Below are 18650 nucleotides of genomic sequence, written 5' to 3' on the forward strand. Positions count from 1 at the left end.
TAAATTTTGTTGGAAAAATGAGAAATCGCTGGTCAACTTTTAACCCTTATAGCTCCCCAATAAAAAAAAAATTGGTTCCAAAATTGTGCTAATGTAAAGTAGACATGTGGGAAATGTTATTTATTAACTATTTTGTGTGACATATCTCTCAGATTTAAGGGCATAAAAATTCAAATTTTGAAAATTGCAAAATTTTCTAAATTTTCGCCAAATTTCCTTTTTTTTCACAAATAAACGCAAGTGATATCGAAGAAATTTTACCACAATCATGAAGTACAATATGTCACGAAAAAACAATCTCAGAATCAGGGGGATCTGTTGAAGCATTCCAGAGTAATTACCTCATAAAGTGACAGTGGTCAGAATTGTAAAAATTGGCCTGGTCATTAACGTGCAAACCACCTTGGGTTGTAAAGGGGTTAAACAAAAGAACACGCTCTTTAACATCTTTTTCTATTAACTCATTTTAGCTACAACATTTCACAGGCCAAAATTTTAAATAGTACAGTTTTTCCAGAAAGAAAAATATAGAGCCGATCTCTGAACAATCTGCTCTGACTGTTCGGTTATGGAGTCTAACTCCATCCACAGCAGGAATGGATTAGTCTCCACTGCAGATAGTGATTGGCTAAATCGGTCATAAGTTTGTCCGAAATAGGAAGCATGAGGGCACCTGGCCATCAGTGGAAGAGGATTATTAATAATAATTATATCTCATGAGAAATAAACCTTTGAGGGCCTTGGACTTGGCATCAATGTATATAGGACATGAACTGTGCATTAGCCCACCATAGACTTGGTGCGGTGGCAGCTCAGAAGAGGTAAGTAACCTCCTCATACGATGGGAATCTGTGACCTCAAGATGCTCTAACGAAAAACACATACACTTATGGCCACATCCTGTCATGGGTGTGTCAGATGTAACAGACAGTCGCCCTGCAGTTGGTTCCTGGAGATCTCTTCGTTTGGCATTACAGACACCTTCTTAGATCTGTCTCACTCTAGGACCCAGCGGCTACCTTCCTCTTGCTAGTAAACACCCTGACCTGAGTGTATAAATACCTTCACTTTGCAATAGGGAGGCGTCGGTGATATTCACATGACCCCTTGTGATGGCTTGGAGCAAGTGCAGTTCTTACTTCCTCTCTGGTGCTAGGTGGATGTGTGTACAATCTCACTGAAGTCGACTCAAGCTAAGCTACTTCCCCCGTGTTTGGCTCCCCTTGCTGTCTTTAGTGTTAGTGGGGACTGACTAGCGCTCACCCCCCCCCGTTCCCTAGACAGACCCTAGCTCTAGGGAGAGACAGAGTTTTAGGTTCCTGCTCGGCGATTGGTGAGCAACCAATATAGGGACGGTAGGGAAGGACAGGGTGATATGAGATCAGCCTAGAAGGTCTCCACCCCCTCTGTCCTTAGTTTCTGGGCTCCCTTCCCCTAATCCCTTCGTGTTGCACTTTGTCTTTCTTACACTGTGCGTGACACATCCCCTCTGATGCGTTTCATGCTTGTTAACAGCCCTTATTCATAGCCTAGAGAACAATACCAGTTATCAGAGTATTAAACACTGGTGATTACATGGTACAGGAATAATCACTTAATACATCATTAGAAAATAGACCTTAACAATACAAAGAGGACATACAAAATTAAAAAAGTAGAATATACAGTATTTAAGATGTTGACAGATTTACATGAGATCCGTCTTTTGAAGCCTCAAGATCTCGTACGTATTTGGTCTCCTTTCTTAGGATTCTTTCCCATTCTTCTCCTCGTGAGAGCTTGTTAATCCTTTCATTACTATCAAGAGAAAAAAGAAATACAGAAAAAGGTGCACACCTAAGAATACAAAAGCAATTAGTCTTGATCAAACACCATATAGTTCCAAGATTAAAAACCAATTAAAACCATAGTCTCCCCATAGACATATATGGATCAATATACATAAATATGATATGTGACAATAATAAATACCATATGTTTTGGACCATAAGACGCACGCTTTCCCCACATTTGAGAGGAAAATGGGGGGGTGTCTTATGGTCCGAATACAGGCTTACCGAGGAGTTGAGGTGGTGGTAGAGCGGGATCGCAAGGAAGCAGGGTCCCTCTGTCTGCAAGCCAATGGCTGCGGAAGCTGTGCGATGTTGTGGGCCCAGAATCGGCAGTCAGGCAGACCTTTCCATGGCTGCCGCATGCACAGACTGGGATCTCGACCTAGCCGAGATCTCAACTGCTTATTCGCTGCCTCCGGCGGCCATCTACCAGAAGCCATGGGCATCAGGGAAATGGCCGCCGAGATCCCATACTGTGCATGCGCCAGCTCGGGTGGCCATTTTCTGTAGATCACGGCTTCTGGAAGATGGAAGTCACTGCACTCTGCTTCACTGCCGACACCGGGCCCACAGCATCTCACCGCTCCTGCCGCTGCTGGGTTCCTGAGGGACCATGCTTGTGCCACTGTAACACTGCCGCAACTTCCTGCTGTTGGGGCACTGCATTCTCCCACCCAGGGCCCTCTGCATTGCTACACTTCTGCCGGCAGCCTCCTGTGACCCTGCCTCCTGTGACCCACGCTCCACCGCCCCCCAGGTAAGAGACCTATTCGGACTATAAGACGAACCCCCATCTTATAAAAAAAAATGTTTTTTCCCATTTTCCACCCCAAAATTTGGGGTGCGTCTTACGGTCCGGTGTATCTTATAGTCCTAAAAATAAATACGGTATATACAATAATAAGAACTATTAGATCCTTCAAGATTGAAAAAATAAAATCAAATGCATATCAATATAGCAGTATAGTCACTAATGGATCCCTAGGTGAAATAAATAAGTACAGTGAGGTATACAGTCATGGCCAAAAGCGTTGGCATCCTTTAAATTGTTCCAGAAAATGAAGTATTTCTCCCAGAAAATTATTGCAATTACACGTTTTTTTATACACGTTTATTTTTTTTGTGTGTATTGGAGCAAAACAAAAACTGAGAAAAAAGGCAAATTGAACATAATTTCACACAAAACACCAAAAATATAGGGACTATCCTAGCACGCTATTCGGCGTGCTCGAAAAATAGATTTGAGTCGCCGAATAGCAAACAGGCAATCCCTGCATGCGTTGCAACTGTCTAATAGCTGCGAGACATGCAGCCCTGGTAACTCAAACCTATTTTCCGAGCATGCCGAAGAACTTCGGTTAGCACCTGACCGTGCTCGTGTAACCCCTTATCCAAGCAAGTTCGCGCATCACTAGTTGGCACCTTTCCAAAATTGTGGGTAAACCACTTTGCTTCAAGCATGTGATGCTTGTTCAAACTCACCTGTGACAAGTAACACAGGTGTGGGCATTGTGAAAATCACTCCTGAAACCAGATAAAAAGGGGAGAAGTTGATTCAATCTTTGTACTGTGTACCTGTGTGTACCACACTTAGCATGGAGATCAAAAAGAGAAGAAGAGAACTGTCTGAGGACTTGAGAATCACTATTGTTGAACAATATCAACAATCTAATGGTTCCAAGTTTATTTCCAGAGATTTTGATGTTCCTTTGTCTATGGTGCGCAATATAATCAAGAAGTTTACAACCATGGCACTGTAGCTAATCTCCCTGGACATGGACAGCAGAGAAAAATTGATGAAATGTTGTAACACAGGATAGTGCGGATGGTGTATAAGCAGCCCCCATGAAGTTCCAAAGAAATTCAAGCTGTCCTGCAGGCTCAGGGTGTATCGTTGTCAGCGCCAACTATCCGTCAACATTTAAATGAAATTAAATGATATGGCAGGAAACCCAGGAGGACCTCACTGCTGACACAGACACTTAAAAAGGTTATATGGTAGTTGTGATTAAGCCAAAATCCTTCTGGGAAAGCGTCTGTTGAACAGATGAGACCAAGATAGAGCTTTTTGGTAAAGCACATCATTCTACTGTTTACTGAAAACAGAATGAGGCCTACAAAGAAAAGAACACAGTATCTGCAGTCAAATATGGTGTAGGTTCAAAGATGCTTTGGGGTTGTTTTGCTGCCTCTGGCACCTGGTGCCTTGACTGGGTGCAAGACCTCATGAAATCTGAAGATTACCAAAGGTTTTTGGTCGCAATGTAGTGCCTGGTGTCAGAAAGCTGAGTTTGCGTCCTACGTTATGGGTCTTCCAGCAGGAGAATGACCTCAAGCATACTTCAAGAGGCACCCAGAAATTAAGTGGCCAGCAACGAATCCAGATCTAAATCCCATTCAACACCTACGGAGAGTTATTATCCCCTTCACGACCTTGGATGTATGGATACCATCAGTCAATTTTGCGCTCACAGAGGCTGCGCGTGCATGATCGTCTCTGGGTGTCAGCTGATTTTGACAGTTGACACCAGACAGTCAGTTGAAATCAATCGCAGCATTTATAGAGCAAGCAGAGGGAGGAAGCCACCTCTACCCTTGGATCGGCGCCCCCAAGACATCATCGAGGGGAGGCGATCGTTGCTAAGGTGACTTGATGTCGTCATGATGACATCCGGGTCACCAGAGCTAACAAACTTCCTAGATCATGCATAGTGCATGATATAACAAGCTTGTCTGTTAGTGCAGCGCTGACAGTTAGTATAGCATAGGAATGCCCATGCATTCCTATGCTACACAAGCGATCAGCCTGCAAAAAGTGAAAGTCCCATAGTGGGACAAATCGGAAAAAAAAAGTTGTAAAAATATTCAAATTAAAAAAAAAGAAAAATATATTGTACCCAAAAGTAAATATTTTTATGAAAAAACAAACAAAAAAAGTACACATATTTGGTATCGCCACGTCTGGAGCAACCCGACCTATAAAACTGTCCCACTAATTAACCTTTAGTTAACACTGTAAAAAAAAATTAAAACAAGGCAAAAAAGGATGCTTTATCATCATAACGCCAAACAAAAAGTGGATAATATGTGATCAAAAAGACGAATGTAAATAAAAATGTTACCGGTGAAAACGCCATCTTGTCCCACAAAAAACAATCTGCCACACAGCTCCATCAATGGAAAAATAAGTTATAGCTATCAAAATAAAGCGATGCAAAAATAATTATTTTTTGTATAAAAGCGCTAAAACAAAAAAATTATATAAATGTGGTATTGCTGTAATCATACTGACCCAAAGAATAAAGCTGCCTTAACAATTTTACCACACGCGGAACAACATAAAAAAAAACAATTCCTGAATTGTTGGTTTTTGTTTATTCTGCCTCCCAAGAATCGGAATAGAAAGCGATAAAAAAAATGTCATGTGCCCGAAAATGTTACCAATAAAAACGTCAACTTGTGTGCGCCCAAACAGTAGTTTTTCTCCACATATTGGGAATCGCCTACTCAGGAGAAATTGCACAACAAATTGTATGGTGCAATTTTTCCTGTTACTCTTATGAATATGCAAAATTTGGGGATAAAAGAAACATTTTTGGGTGAGAAATGATATATATATATATTTTTTTTAATTTTCACGGCTCAACGTTATAAACTTCTGTGAAGCACAAGGAGGTTCAAGGTGCTCACCACACACATCTATATAAGTTCCGTGAGGGGTCTAGTTTTCAGAATGGAGTCACTTGTGGGGGGTTTCCAGTGGTTAGTCACATCAGGTGCTCTCCAAACGTGACATGGCATCCGCTAATTATTCCAGCAAATTTTAGATTCAAAAAGTCAAATGGCGCTCCTTCCCTTCTGAGCCCTGCCATGCGCCAAAACAGTGATTTTCTCCAATATATGGGGTATCGGCGTGCTCAGGAAAAATTGCACAACAATTTTTTTCTCCTGTTACCCTTGTGAAAGTAAAAAAATGGGTCTAAAGTAACATTTTTTTTGTGAAAAAAAGTAAAATGTTTATTTTTTCCTTACACATTCCATTAACTCCCGTGAAGCACCTGCAGGGTTAATAAACGTATTGAATGTGGTTTTGAGCACCTTGCCGGGTGCAGTTTTTAGAATGGTGTCACTTTTGGGTTTTTTCCTGTCGTCATATAGACCCCTCAAAGGCACTTCAAATGTGATGTGGTCCCTAAAAAAAATGGTGGTTTTGTAGATTTTGTTGGAAAAACTAGAAATCGCTGGTCAAATTTTAACCCCTATAACTTCCTAGCCAAAAAATTATGTTTCAAAAATTGTGCTCATGTAAGTAGACATGTGGGAAATGTTATTAATTAACTATTTTGTGTGACATAACTTTCTGATTTAAGGGCATAAAAATTTATTCCAAAGGGCGTGCAACCAAATATTCAGTTGAGGGTTCCAACAATTTTCTCCAGCCCATTTTTGGGGTTTTAAGTGGAATTATGTCCAATTTGCCATTTTTTTTCTGTGTTGTTCAAATACACACAAAGGAAATATACATGTGTATAACAAAATGTGTAATTGCAATAATATTATGGGAGGAATAATTAATTTTCTGGAAAAATATAAATAATGAATGTAAAGAGCACCAGAAAGCGCTAATAGTGGTGTCTACCAAAATAACCAAATGTAACAAAAAATATATGACCGTTGGAGTATTTGGAATAAAGGATTGCACAAATGAAGTTTGTTATAGGGACCGCATTAAGAGGCCATCAATGGAGGGTACATATTATACGTCCCGTAGTGCCAGCTAGAGGGATCAATTAGGAGAGACTCCAGCTTACTCAGAGGAAAAAAGTCGACAAAAATGAGTTTAACCCCCTTCACGACCTTTGATGTATATGTATGTCAAAGGTCATATCCCTTTATAAACAGCATTTTCAAAGCAATCAGACCTCTAATAGGATATACAGGTAAGTATAGATTCACATTTCTATCACCTGTATGCCCATATCAGAGGTCAGATAAGTCCCAGGGGGTGACAGATTCCCTTTAAGAGTATAAAAACCCACTCCAAATCACACACCAATTCTTAAAAATAAAGGAATTTAAAAAGTAAGCATATTTGGTATCCCCAGCATAGTCTTAATTAACCTATCAGCTTAACGATACAACCACTTATTTTATTTTTTACAAAGTTCTGAATTTTTATAAACCACTAATCCACCGGATTATCAAGGTCCAGAACAAGATGGCATTGGTGGCTGGAATGAAGGTCTGTCCTCTTCAGCGATGAGTCCAGTTTTTGTCTTGAATGAAACGATAGACAGAGATTGGTCTGGAGACTACAGGGGCCATGCAATGAAGAAGCCTTAATGGGGGAACATCACACTGGTCCTACTCCCATGATTACTGTGTGGGGGGCATAATGTACGGTATCCGGACCCCTCCAATATTCATCTCAGGTACACTAATAGCTCGGCATTGCAGTGGTATGGCCAGTCCTCCAAAGTATCACAGGAGCTGTTTTTCAACAGACACAGCAACCCCAGGCTGCATATTTCGTGTGGCACTGTGAGCTTCCTGTGTGGCCTAGAAGTGCTACAATGTCCTCTGGAATTCTCTCCCATTGAGCACATCTGAGACATCATTGGTTGGCAATTGCAAAGGGAGCTGCCAGCAGCAGATCTTGAGGATTTTCTTGCCCATGTGAATTCTGTGCGGCAGAACATTTCTCAGACGACCATTGACCCCTTTATGAGCATTTTCCGTTTTTGCGTTTTCATTTTTTGCTCCCCTTCTTGCCAGGGCCATAACTTTTTTATTTATTCTGTCAATATGGCCGTGTGAGGGCTTATTTTTTTGCTGGACAAGTTGTACTTTTGAACAACATCACTGGTTTTACCATATCAGGTAATGGAAAACAAGAAAAAAAAATCCAAATGTGAAATTGCGAAAAAAAGTGCAATTGCACAGTTGTTTTTTGGGGATTTTACCACGTTCACTGAATGCTAAAACTGACCTGTGATTATGATTCTCCAGGTAATTCTGAGTTTCTAGACACCAAACATGTGTAGGTTCTTTTTTATTTAAGTGGTGAAAAAAATTCAAAGTTTGCTAAAAAAAAAAATATGGCGCCATTTTCCAAGACCCGTAGCGTCTCCATTTTTCGTGATCTGGGGCTGGGTGAGGGCTTATTTGCGCGCCGAGCTGACGTTTTTATTGATATCATTTTGGGGTAGATACGATGTTTTGATCGCCCGTAATTGCATTTTATTGCAATGTTGCGCGGACCAAAAAGTTATAATTCTGGCTTTTAGAATTTTTTTTTTCTTTTAACGAACGGATTAATTCTTTTTTTATATTGATTGGCGATCCTGAACTCAGCGATAACAAATATGTGTATGTTGGGGGTATTCTTACTGTTTTATTTTGAATGGTGCGAAAGGGGAGTTATTTAAACTTTTTATATTTTTTTTACTTTTTGCATGCTTTAATACTACACCCCGGCGATGATCAGATTACCTGTGTGTAGCAGATTTGCTCACTTGCTGCCAACCGTTGGCAGTGACAACTACAGGGGTCTCCTGCAGACCCAGGGTTGTCATGCCGACCCATCGGCAACCCACACTCATGTGACGGGGTCACCGATAGGCGGGGCTTATGACACGCTTCCCGGAAGCGCGAGTTAAATGCTGCTGTCAGAGATTGACAGCGGCATTTAACTAGTTAACAGCAGCTGTTGTGGGCACATGTCAGCTGAATAGATCAGCTGACGTGCCCGGAAAAGTGCGGGCTCAGCGTCGGAGCCCGCTCCAAACGTGGGGCGTACTATTATGGAGTTAATAACCTCATTGATGTCAACCAAAGCGAGTAAGTGAATTCTGACACAAACCATTCATACTCTATATTGAAAAGATGTAGAAGTTTTGTTTCCATTTTTCATAATTTCCAAATTACTAACATGTTTTTCACTCCTGGGATTTACATAATTACACAACTTTTCTTTCTGAGTGTTACAATTTCAATATTGAGGAGTGTGGAAAGTCTGGCATATTGTGGTACGGCTCCCCCACTGCTCCCGAGGTCTAGCATTACCTGCAAGGCAGACAGTGAGGTGATGTCAATGTGATGTCAGCACCGGAGCCAATGCCAAACATCAGGAGCAGTGATTGAGACTCGCTGGTGGACTCCAGGACGGTGAGTCCACTGCAGTTAGTTTTTTTTTTAAAGCGAAATGCAGCGATGGACATATTTTATTTCAAAGGCAGCAACCCCTGCAGTGACATTGGTCAGTTATTCTGTTATGATTATGCTTACAGTGGTGCAAACTATGGAAAGCCTGATGCTGGGCAAACACAGTGGATCCAAAAAATGCTTGGTAGTCAGGCATGCGGGGAGTCCCTAGGAAACAGGAATTAGTCGCTGACTGGCATTTTACAGTTTATGAAATGAAAAAATAATCCAGGTCATGCAGAGAAGTGAGGCAACTGGACGTCTAAACGTGGGATGAGGCAGGAAGCATTTCAGGAGCAAGCCAAGATCAATTTTTAGTAATGATTCAATATCTATTGAAAAAAATATCTATATGTATTTTTTTTTTTTGGCAGATAACTGGACCATGATCTCAGGAAAGTACCTGGTATTTTCAGATTTCAATGCAAATGATCCTAGTATCACACCGGATACCTTTGAAGATCATCCCATTATACCAGACATATCTCCAGTCCTTCTTAAAAAAAAAATATATAACGAAAGGGATGGAGAACATCAAAGAGCACATACAAGAAAGAAGCTATATTCATGTTCTGAATGTGGGAAATGTTTTACAAAGAAAAAACATTTTGTTATACACCAGAGAATTCACACAGGGGAAAAGCCATTTTCATGCTCAGAATGTGTAAAAAGTTTTTCAGACAAATCAACTCTTGCTCAGCATCAGAAAATTCACACAGGGGAGAAGCCATTTTCATGTTCAGAATGTGGGAAATGTTGTATAACGAAATCTGATCTTACTAAACATCAGAGAATTCACACAGGGGAAAAGCCATTTTCATGCTCAGAATGTGTAAAAAGTTTTTCACACAAATCAGCTCTTGCTCAGCATAAGAAAATTCACACAGGGGAGAAGCCATTTTTATGTTCAGAATGTGGGAAATGTTGTATAACGAAATCTGATCTTACTACACATCAGAGAATTCACACAGGGGAGAAGCCATTTTCATGTTCAGAATGTGGGAAATGTTTTAATCAGAAAACAAATCTTGCTACACATCAGAAAATTCACACAGGGGAAAGGCCATTTATATGTTCAGTATGTGGGAAATGTTGTATAACGAAATTTGATCTTGCTAAACATCAGAGAATTCACACAGGGGAAAAGCCATTTTCATGCTCAGAATGTGTAAAAAGTTTTTCACACAAATCAACTCTTGCTCAGCATAAGAAAATTCACACAGGGGAGAAGCCATTTTCATGTTCAGAATGTGGGAAATCTTGTATAACAAAAGCTGAGCTTACTACACATCAGAGAATTCACACAGGGGAGAAGCCATTTTCATGCTCAGAATGTGTAAAAAGTTTTTCACACAAATCAGCTCTTGCTCAGCATAAGAAAATTCACACAGGGGAGAAGCCATTTTCATGTTCAGAATGTGGGAAATGTTGTATAACGAAATCTGATCTTACTACACATCAGAGAATTCACACAGGGGAGAAGCCATTTTCATGTTCAGAATGTGGGAAATGTTTTAATCAGAAAACAAATCTTGCTACACATCAGAAAATTCACACAGGGGAAAGGCCATTTATATGTTCAGTATGTGGGAAATGTTGTATAACAAAATCTGATCTTACTAAACATCAGAGAATTCACACAGGGGAGAAGCCATTTTCATGCTCAGATTGTGGGAAATGTTTTAATCGGAAAACAAATCTTGCTACACATCAGAAAATTCACACGGGGAGAAGCCATTTTCATGCTCAGAATGTGTAAAAAGTTTTTCAGACCAATCATCTTTTGATCAGCATCAGATAATTCGCACAGGGGAGAAGCCATTTTCATGTTCATAATGTGGGAAATGTTTTAATTGGAAAACAAGTCTTGCTACACATCTGAAAAATCACACAGGGGAGAAGCCATTTTCATGTTCAGTATGTGGAAATTGTTTTGGACAAAAAACAAATCGTACTACACATCTGAGAAGTCACACAGGAGAGAAGCCATTTTTCTGATCAGAATGTGGGAAATGTTTTACAAACACATCAAATCTAGTTACACATCGGAGAAGTCACACAAGGGAGAAGTAATTTTGATTTTCAGAATGTGGGGAAATTTTCTTACATATTAATTTATTTTTTATTCAGAGACATCACACGGGTGGACAGATACTTTCTTTTAAATCATTTACTTTTCAAATTATACGAGTTTCAGTCAATGTAAATTCACATATCGTCATGCAAGAGAAAATGGAAAATAATTTAAAGAGCACCTGTCAGCAGGATTGTTCTCAGTAAACTACATACACTTTCAGGTGGGCGCCATTACACTGATTAATATGAGACCTTTGTTGATGAAATCGTCCTGTGGTTCTTGTGTAATCTTTACTTTCAGTTTGGAGATAATGATATGCTCGTGCTCCGGGGCGGCCCATGGTGCGCTGCTTACATATTCACCTGTATGGTCTTATGACAGCTCACTGTGCCCTCACTGATCTGCCTCCTATTTTACTGAGCCCCGCACTACTAGATGTATTATGTAAAATAGGAGGCAGGTCAGTGAAGGCACAGTGAGCTGTCATAAGAGAACTCAGGTGGATAAGTAAGCAGAGCACCAGATAGAGCCCCCCTTCCCCACAGACCGACCCGAAGCACGAACATATCATTATCTCCAAACTGAAAGTAAAGATTACACAAGAAACACAGGGCGGATTTCATCTACAAAGGTATCATTTTAATCAGTGTAATGTCACCCACCTGACAGTGCATGTAGTTTACTGAGCACAATCCTATTGACAGGTGCGCTTTAAAGCACTAAATGAGTAATAAATGTAAGCAATTACCAATAAACATCTGTTATCAAAAAGCAAAACAATGGAAATAAAGCACCTATAAATTGATTGGCGAGTTTATTAGAGACTCCCATCTGTTAGTACCTTGGACCTCCTATGGCTTTTCTAAGTGCAGCTATTTCTTGTCACAAAAAATTGAAATGCATCAATATTGGCCCAGGCAGACTGGATATCTTCTCGCATATGTGGCAAGAAATTGAATCTCTGTTTACTTCTTTCATTTCTAATTCAGACGTCAGTGATTTTCTTGTATGCAAAAAACGGTTCGAGTTTCATCAGTTCTTTTGATCGCTGTCGTCAGAGTTTTGGTAAGAATTTTCATCAGTTTTTCTGGCGGTTTCACGTTTATATATACAGTATACCTGAATTTTAAAGTGCACATGTTACATTATTCATGTTACCCAAACCAAGGGGACCATGAGTCAGGTTTGAACAAATGGCTGGGAGAGAAGAGAGGAGTTCCCTGCGGCTTCTTCCTGACCCGCTCTTAGTGATTGACAGGTCTCTCCCATGTGTGGATGTAGGAGACTTGTCAATTACCTGGACCTGGGCAGGGAGAAGCCTCAGCAGACTCATTTTGTCTCTCCCAGCCATCTCTTCAAACTAAAAAAATAACTGCCTGCAATCACGCTAAATAGCAAAAAGAACTTCGGCACTCCATACATGAATACATAAGAAATATAGTATCTAGACTAATGTCACTTTGAAAAATGAAGGTTCTTTGCACATAATTTGGCCAATTTATGTGTGCCCATCAACCGCGACAAGGTCACCTTCGTATGATGGGTAACTATACTACGCTACCACTGGATATGCCACTCTTGGGCTGTAAGCCTGTATGGACAATATGTCTCTGCTGGGCTTTTAACCTACAATGTATGGGCTGGTAGAGCTAGTTAAAACCACCTATAACTGAATGGGAGGGACACATGGTCAGAAAAAAGGCTGTCAAACTTCTAATAGTGTGAACACGTACCTGCTGCAATGCTCCAGGAGCGGGATCCCAAAAATGATTAATAGAAAAAAGAGAGGGGTCGCTCACTGGTCTATTCGGGTGCTCTGAAGAAAAAAATAATCTAAATAGCAAAAAGAACTTCGGCACTCCATACATGAATATATAAGAAATATAGTATCTAGACTAATGTCACTTTGAAAAATGAAGGTTCTTTGCGCATAATTTGGCCAATTTATGTGTGCCCATCAACCGAGACAAGGTCACCTTCGTATGATGGGTAACTATACTACGCTACCACTGGATATGCCACTCTTGGGCTGTAAGCCTGTATGGACAATATGTCTCTGTTGGGCTTTTAACCTACAATGTATTGGCTGGTAGAGCTAGTTAAAACCACCTGTGACTGAATGGGAGGGAGCAATCACGCTGTCAGGCACTGATTCATGCTGTCCTTGGTTTGGGCAGCAAGAATCATGTGACAGATTCCCTTTAAATGTGCTGTCTATAAGATTAGAATTATCGTAATAATACTGACCTGAACAATCATGTTACACACTGAACACTGTAAAAATGAAACTCAAACAATATCAGAATTGTATTATTTCCACCATTTCACCCCACTTGGAATTTTCTTCATGTTATTCAGGATATTATGAATGGATCACTTCAAAACTACGATTCATTCATCAATAAAAAAAGCCCTCATACAGTTATGTTGATGGAAAAATAAAATATATGATTCTTGAAATAAAACATTAAAGCACATCAGGAAAGAGGTTTTTATCAGTCGACCATGACAGCACCACGAGAGAGGGGATCCGCCCACCAAGGACAGGAAACCTACAGGCTTAAAAGGGGCGGCCCTCTCTTCTCGCCTCAGTTTTTGGTTTCTTGTCCTTGATGGAGGGAACCTCTGACAGGCTTACCTGTGAAGATGTCCAGAAGAAGCGTGCTGTCGAGCTGCGCCCCTGTCTGGGATCAGCAGCTCCAGTACCGTCCTGTGCCCTGGGCTGTGGGAGCTGCGCCCCTGTCTGGGGTGGCAGCTCCAGCCCGATGGATTGTGATGACGGAGGCTGCGCCCCTATCTGGGGACGGCAGCCCCAACTTGAGGTGGGCACAGCATTGGGGGGCTGCGCCCCTGTCTGGGGTTGGCAGCCCCAGACCTGCGTGCAGGACGCTTGGGGAGCGGCACCCCGGCCGGGGTAGGGCCGCCCCTAGCAGCAGGTGAACGCTAGCTGGAGCAGGCAGCTGGAGGGAGAAAGCGCCGATTACAGGAGCGGCGCCTCTATGACCAACGCTGCAGGATGCGGCGGTGCCGCATGCTTCCGGTCTTTTACTAGGCTGGGGGCGGGGCCTGATGCCGGGCGGTCATGTGACCAGACCGAAAGTCTGGTCCACATGCATGCAGATGCCACGTGAGCACTTCATTCTCCACTCTAACCAGCAGATGGCGATATAAAAAAAAAAAGGGGGGAAATTAAAGGAAAGTAGACGCTCCTATTTAAGCGTCCAGCTATCCCTGCGCTAGGCTTCCCAGCTACTTCAGAACTCTATTGTTAATGGATTCTGAAGACGAGCAGCAGCAAATCCAGCGGCTGCCGCTTTCTCCTTCTCAGTGGTCGCCTGGGGAGACACGACCCCCTTGAGTCACCAGCAATTCTCGGACTGCAGGTAGACGAACCCGGTCTGGCCATCGTAACTCTAAAAAGACGGACGAATCTGCAGCCCCTAGCCACGATTCCCCGGCTGAGAAAGGTCCTCCAGCTAAATCGGTACCGGCTATTTGAGCTCTGGGTAAGTGATCTTCGAGAAAGTTCACTCAGGTAATAAGGTGTCCCTTCTTCTTATCCATTTAGGGGAAGAAGTGTACCTCCAAAACCAAACACAAGCAATGTGCGTTATGCGAGACCCTATTGGCGGACTCATATATTCCAAAAGACTGTGCCAGTGCTGCATAAACCAAACTTTGGCGGATGAGACCCCTAGTTTCGCCTCAGGCTTAAAAACCCTAGTTAAATCAGAGGTGAGCAAACTCCTCTCTAAAAAGTCTAAGAGGAAGGAAGCTAACCATGAAGTCTCCCCAACTCCTGATTATTCCCTATCATCAGCCGAGGAGGTGGACTCTGACTATTCATCTTCCTCGGATAGTGGTTCAGGCCAGCACTGCTTTCCATTAAATGAAGTTGATGGGTTGGTTAAAGCGGTCCGCTCAACCATGGGCATTACGCACCTCAGACCAGAGAAGTCAGTCCAAGACGTCATGTTCAGAGGACTGGGGCAGAGGAAGAGAAAATGTTTCCCGTTTAATGATAAAGTTCAGGGTCTAATCCATAGAGAATGGCAAAAGCCGGAAAGAAAGAGTTCTCTCCCCCCTTTCTTTAAAAGAAAGTACCCCTTTGAGAACTCTGCCTCCTCCTCCTTTGATGATATTGGGGCCCTTAAAGATCCTCAGGACAAAAAAGCGGATGTGTTTCTCAAAGGCACCTGGGAGACAACCGCTGGGGCTTTAAAACCAGCAATTGCTGCGACTTGCACAGCTAGGTCTTTGATGGTATGGCTAGATCAGCTGGAATCGCATTTAGAAAACAACACATCCAGGAAAGAGATCTTGTCTAGTATCCCACTCATGCAGGGGGCAGCAGCCTTCCTAGCGGATGCTTCTGCGGACTCGGTTAAGTTAGCTGCTAGATCGGCCGCCATGTCTAATGCCGCCCGCAGGGCTCTGTGGCTCAATTGTTGGCCGGGTGACATCCAGGCTAGAACTAGACTCTGTGCTATACCTTGCGAAGGGAAACATCTCTTCGGTCCAGTTCTGGATGAAATCCTAGACAAAGCAAGCGACAGGAAGAAAGGTTTCCCTAGCCTGTCCATGCCTGCCTATAAGCGGTCTTTTCGCAGGAGAAGATTTGTGCGTAGAAGGCCACAGAGAGACCAGGATAAATGGGAAGACCGTAAACCAAAAGGTAGAGGTCTTCTGTTCAGTACATCTTCTTCCACTCGGGAGCCCCGGAAATCGAGTCAATGACTCGTAGCCCAGGTAGGGGGGAGGCTGTATTATAAATTTAAAAGCCCTGAATAAATTCCTGATAATCCCCACCTTCAAAATGGAATCGATAAGGTCAACAATAAAATTGCTGTTTCCAGATTGTTGCATGGTAGTTTTGGATTTGAAAGACGCCTATTACCATGTACCTATCCATTCAGATTACCAGAAATATCTTCGAGTGGCCGTGGTTATAGATGGGGTCATCAAGCACTTTCAATATAGGGCCCTGCCGTTCGGTTTAGCCATAGCCCCCCCCCGGTATTTACCAAAATCGTGGCAGAGGTAATGGCTAATGTTAGAGAGCATGACATATTAATTATCCCTTATCTGGATGATTTCCTGATAGTTGGTAACTCGGCCCTTCAATGTAGTAAAGCATCTAAAAATAGTGATCTCTATCTTAGAAAATCTGGGCTGGGTCCTCAATTTAAATAAATCTAGGTTAACGGCCACAAAAGTTCAGCAATTCTTAGGAGTTATGTTGGATTCAGATTCTCAGACATGTTACCTCCCTGAAGCCAAAAAACTAAGGTTCAGGGATCAAGTAAGAAGGGCAGTGTCAAACCCAGTCATGTCCCTGAGAGCTGCGATGTCCCTGTTAGGTACCCTGACATCTTGCCTTCCCGGGGTTCTGTGGGCTCAATATCACTCCAGGGTTTTACAATGAGATGTACTGCATAATGAAGTTATGTTGAAGGGGCGCTTGGAGGGGAGGTTTTCCTTGTCTCCCCGGTCAGTTGAATCCTTACAGTGGTGGGATAATGAAGTGAACTTATCCAGAAGGGTCCCCTGGGTTTTTAGAACAACCCGAACAATTTCTACCGATGCCAGTTCCAGTGGGTGGGGGGCCCATCTTGGAGATATGGTAACCCAGGGGTCATGGTCTAATTTGGAAAAGAGTCTCTCCTCCAACGCTAAAGAGTTGCTCGCTATAGACAGGGCAGTCAATTATTTTCTAGTTTTTCTTCAAAATCATGAAGTAAAGGTTTTCTCTGATAATAAAATCGCAGTAGCTTACGTGAACCATCAAGGGGGTACACGATCAAGATCTCTGATGAGAGTGGCGGATCATCTCTTTCAGGTCTCGGAATGCCATCTTCGTTCCCTAACAGCCCTTCATATAAAGAGAAAAGAAAATGCAAGGGGAGACTACTTAAGCCGCTATACCCTGAGACAGAGGGAATGGGAACTAAATAAGAACATTTTCTCCCAAATTGTCCAAAGATGGGGACCTCCAGTAGTGGACTTGTTTGCTGCAAAGTTAAATCGGAAAACTCAGCTCTTCTGTTCCCTGGATCCCAAAGAAAAACCTCTGGCAGTAGACGCTCTCCAGATACCTTGGGGGTTCAGCCTAGCCTATGCCTTTCCCCCGTTAACCCTTCTTCCTATGGTTATCATGAAGATCAGGGAGGACAAGGCGAGAGTTCTGCTGGTCGCACCCTTTTGGCCCAGGAGGCCCTGGTTCTCATGCCTCAGGAGCATGTCTGTGTCAGATCCTTGGGTTCTACCAGAAGTTCCGGATCTCCTCTTCCAGGGTCCAATAGTCCATCCTCAAGTGTCTGGCCTCCACTTGACGGTATGGAACTTGAAGGGGGGCTATTAAGAAAAAAGGGATTCTCCCAAGGCTTAGTGACAACCTTAATGCGTAGCCGTAAGCCTTTTACAACCAGAATTTATGTGAGAACCTGGAAGAAGTTTTTATCTTTTTCCGGTTCCAGAGTCGATGAAGAGGCTCCAATAAGTGAAATTCTAGAATTACTGCAAAAAGGTCTTGAGTTAGGGCTAGCCACTAGCACCCTGAAGGTTTAGGTGTCCGCCTTAGGCGCCCTATATAGCTGTGATCTATTGAGTAATTGGATTTCTCATTTCATTAAAGGCACCTTTAGGTCCAGGCCCATTGTCAAAAGCAAATTGGTACCCTGGGATCTAAATTTGGTTCTTAAAGCCTTAACTGGTCCACCCTTTGAGCCAATAGAGTTAGCCACTCTTAAGTCCCTCTCCCTTAAAACAGTGATTCTGATAGCTTTAACATCTGCTAGGAGAGTTAGTGATATTCATGCCCTGTCTTCAGCCTTGCCCTTCACTCTACTGGATGATAAAATAATTCTTAAACCTGATCCCACCTATTTCCCTAAAGTAGCTACCCTTTTTCACAGACTCCAAGAAGTAGTCCTACCCTCCTTCTGCCCTAATCCGGGTAACCGGAAAGAAGAAGAATTTCATACACTAGACGTAAGGAGATGTGTAATTAGGTACCTCTTGGTCACCAAAGAGTTTAGAGAAGACAGTTCGTTATTTATATCTTACCAAGGTGTTAGGAAAGGCTCTAAGGTCACAAAGTCCACCATAGCTAGATGGATCAGGGAGGCTATTTCCCTAGCTTATACATCCAGTGGTGAGGAAATACCACAAGAATTGAAGGCTCACTCCACCCAGGCAGTGACGACCTCCTCGGCGGAGAAGACGGGTGTCTCGATAGAAGACATATGTAAGGCTGCTACCTGGTCTTCTCCGTCTACCTTCTATAGGCACTATAGACTGGATTTGGGTGTTTCGTCTGATCTCACTTTCGGGAGAAGGATGCTCCAAGCTGTAGTCCCTCCCTAAACTTCTTCATCTCTGTAATTCTCTCGTGGTGCTGTCATGGTCGACCGATAAAGTCATAAGTTACTTACTAGTAACGGGATTTTTCGGAGACCATGACAGCACCTTTATATTCCCTCCCTTCACATTGGTGGGAGCACTCCTTGTTTATTAATTTTCACTCTTAAGTTGGTGAT

The 18650-nt window shown here is 42.5% G+C and overlaps 1 pseudogene; it reads left to right on the forward strand.

The window, feature by feature from the left end:
* The window catches only part of LOC141270618 (uncharacterized), a 76931-nt pseudogene extending 65595 nt beyond the window's left edge, over positions 1-11336 (forward strand).
* The last annotated feature ends 7314 nt before the right edge of the window (positions 11337-18650 follow it).

This window comes from Phyllobates terribilis, unplaced genomic scaffold (genome assembly GCF_046119375.1).
Source record: "Phyllobates terribilis strain yellow unplaced genomic scaffold, ASM4611937v1 Scaffold_5__5_contigs__length_657084704, whole genome shotgun sequence".
NCBI lineage: Eukaryota > Metazoa > Chordata > Amphibia > Anura > Dendrobatidae > Phyllobates > Phyllobates terribilis.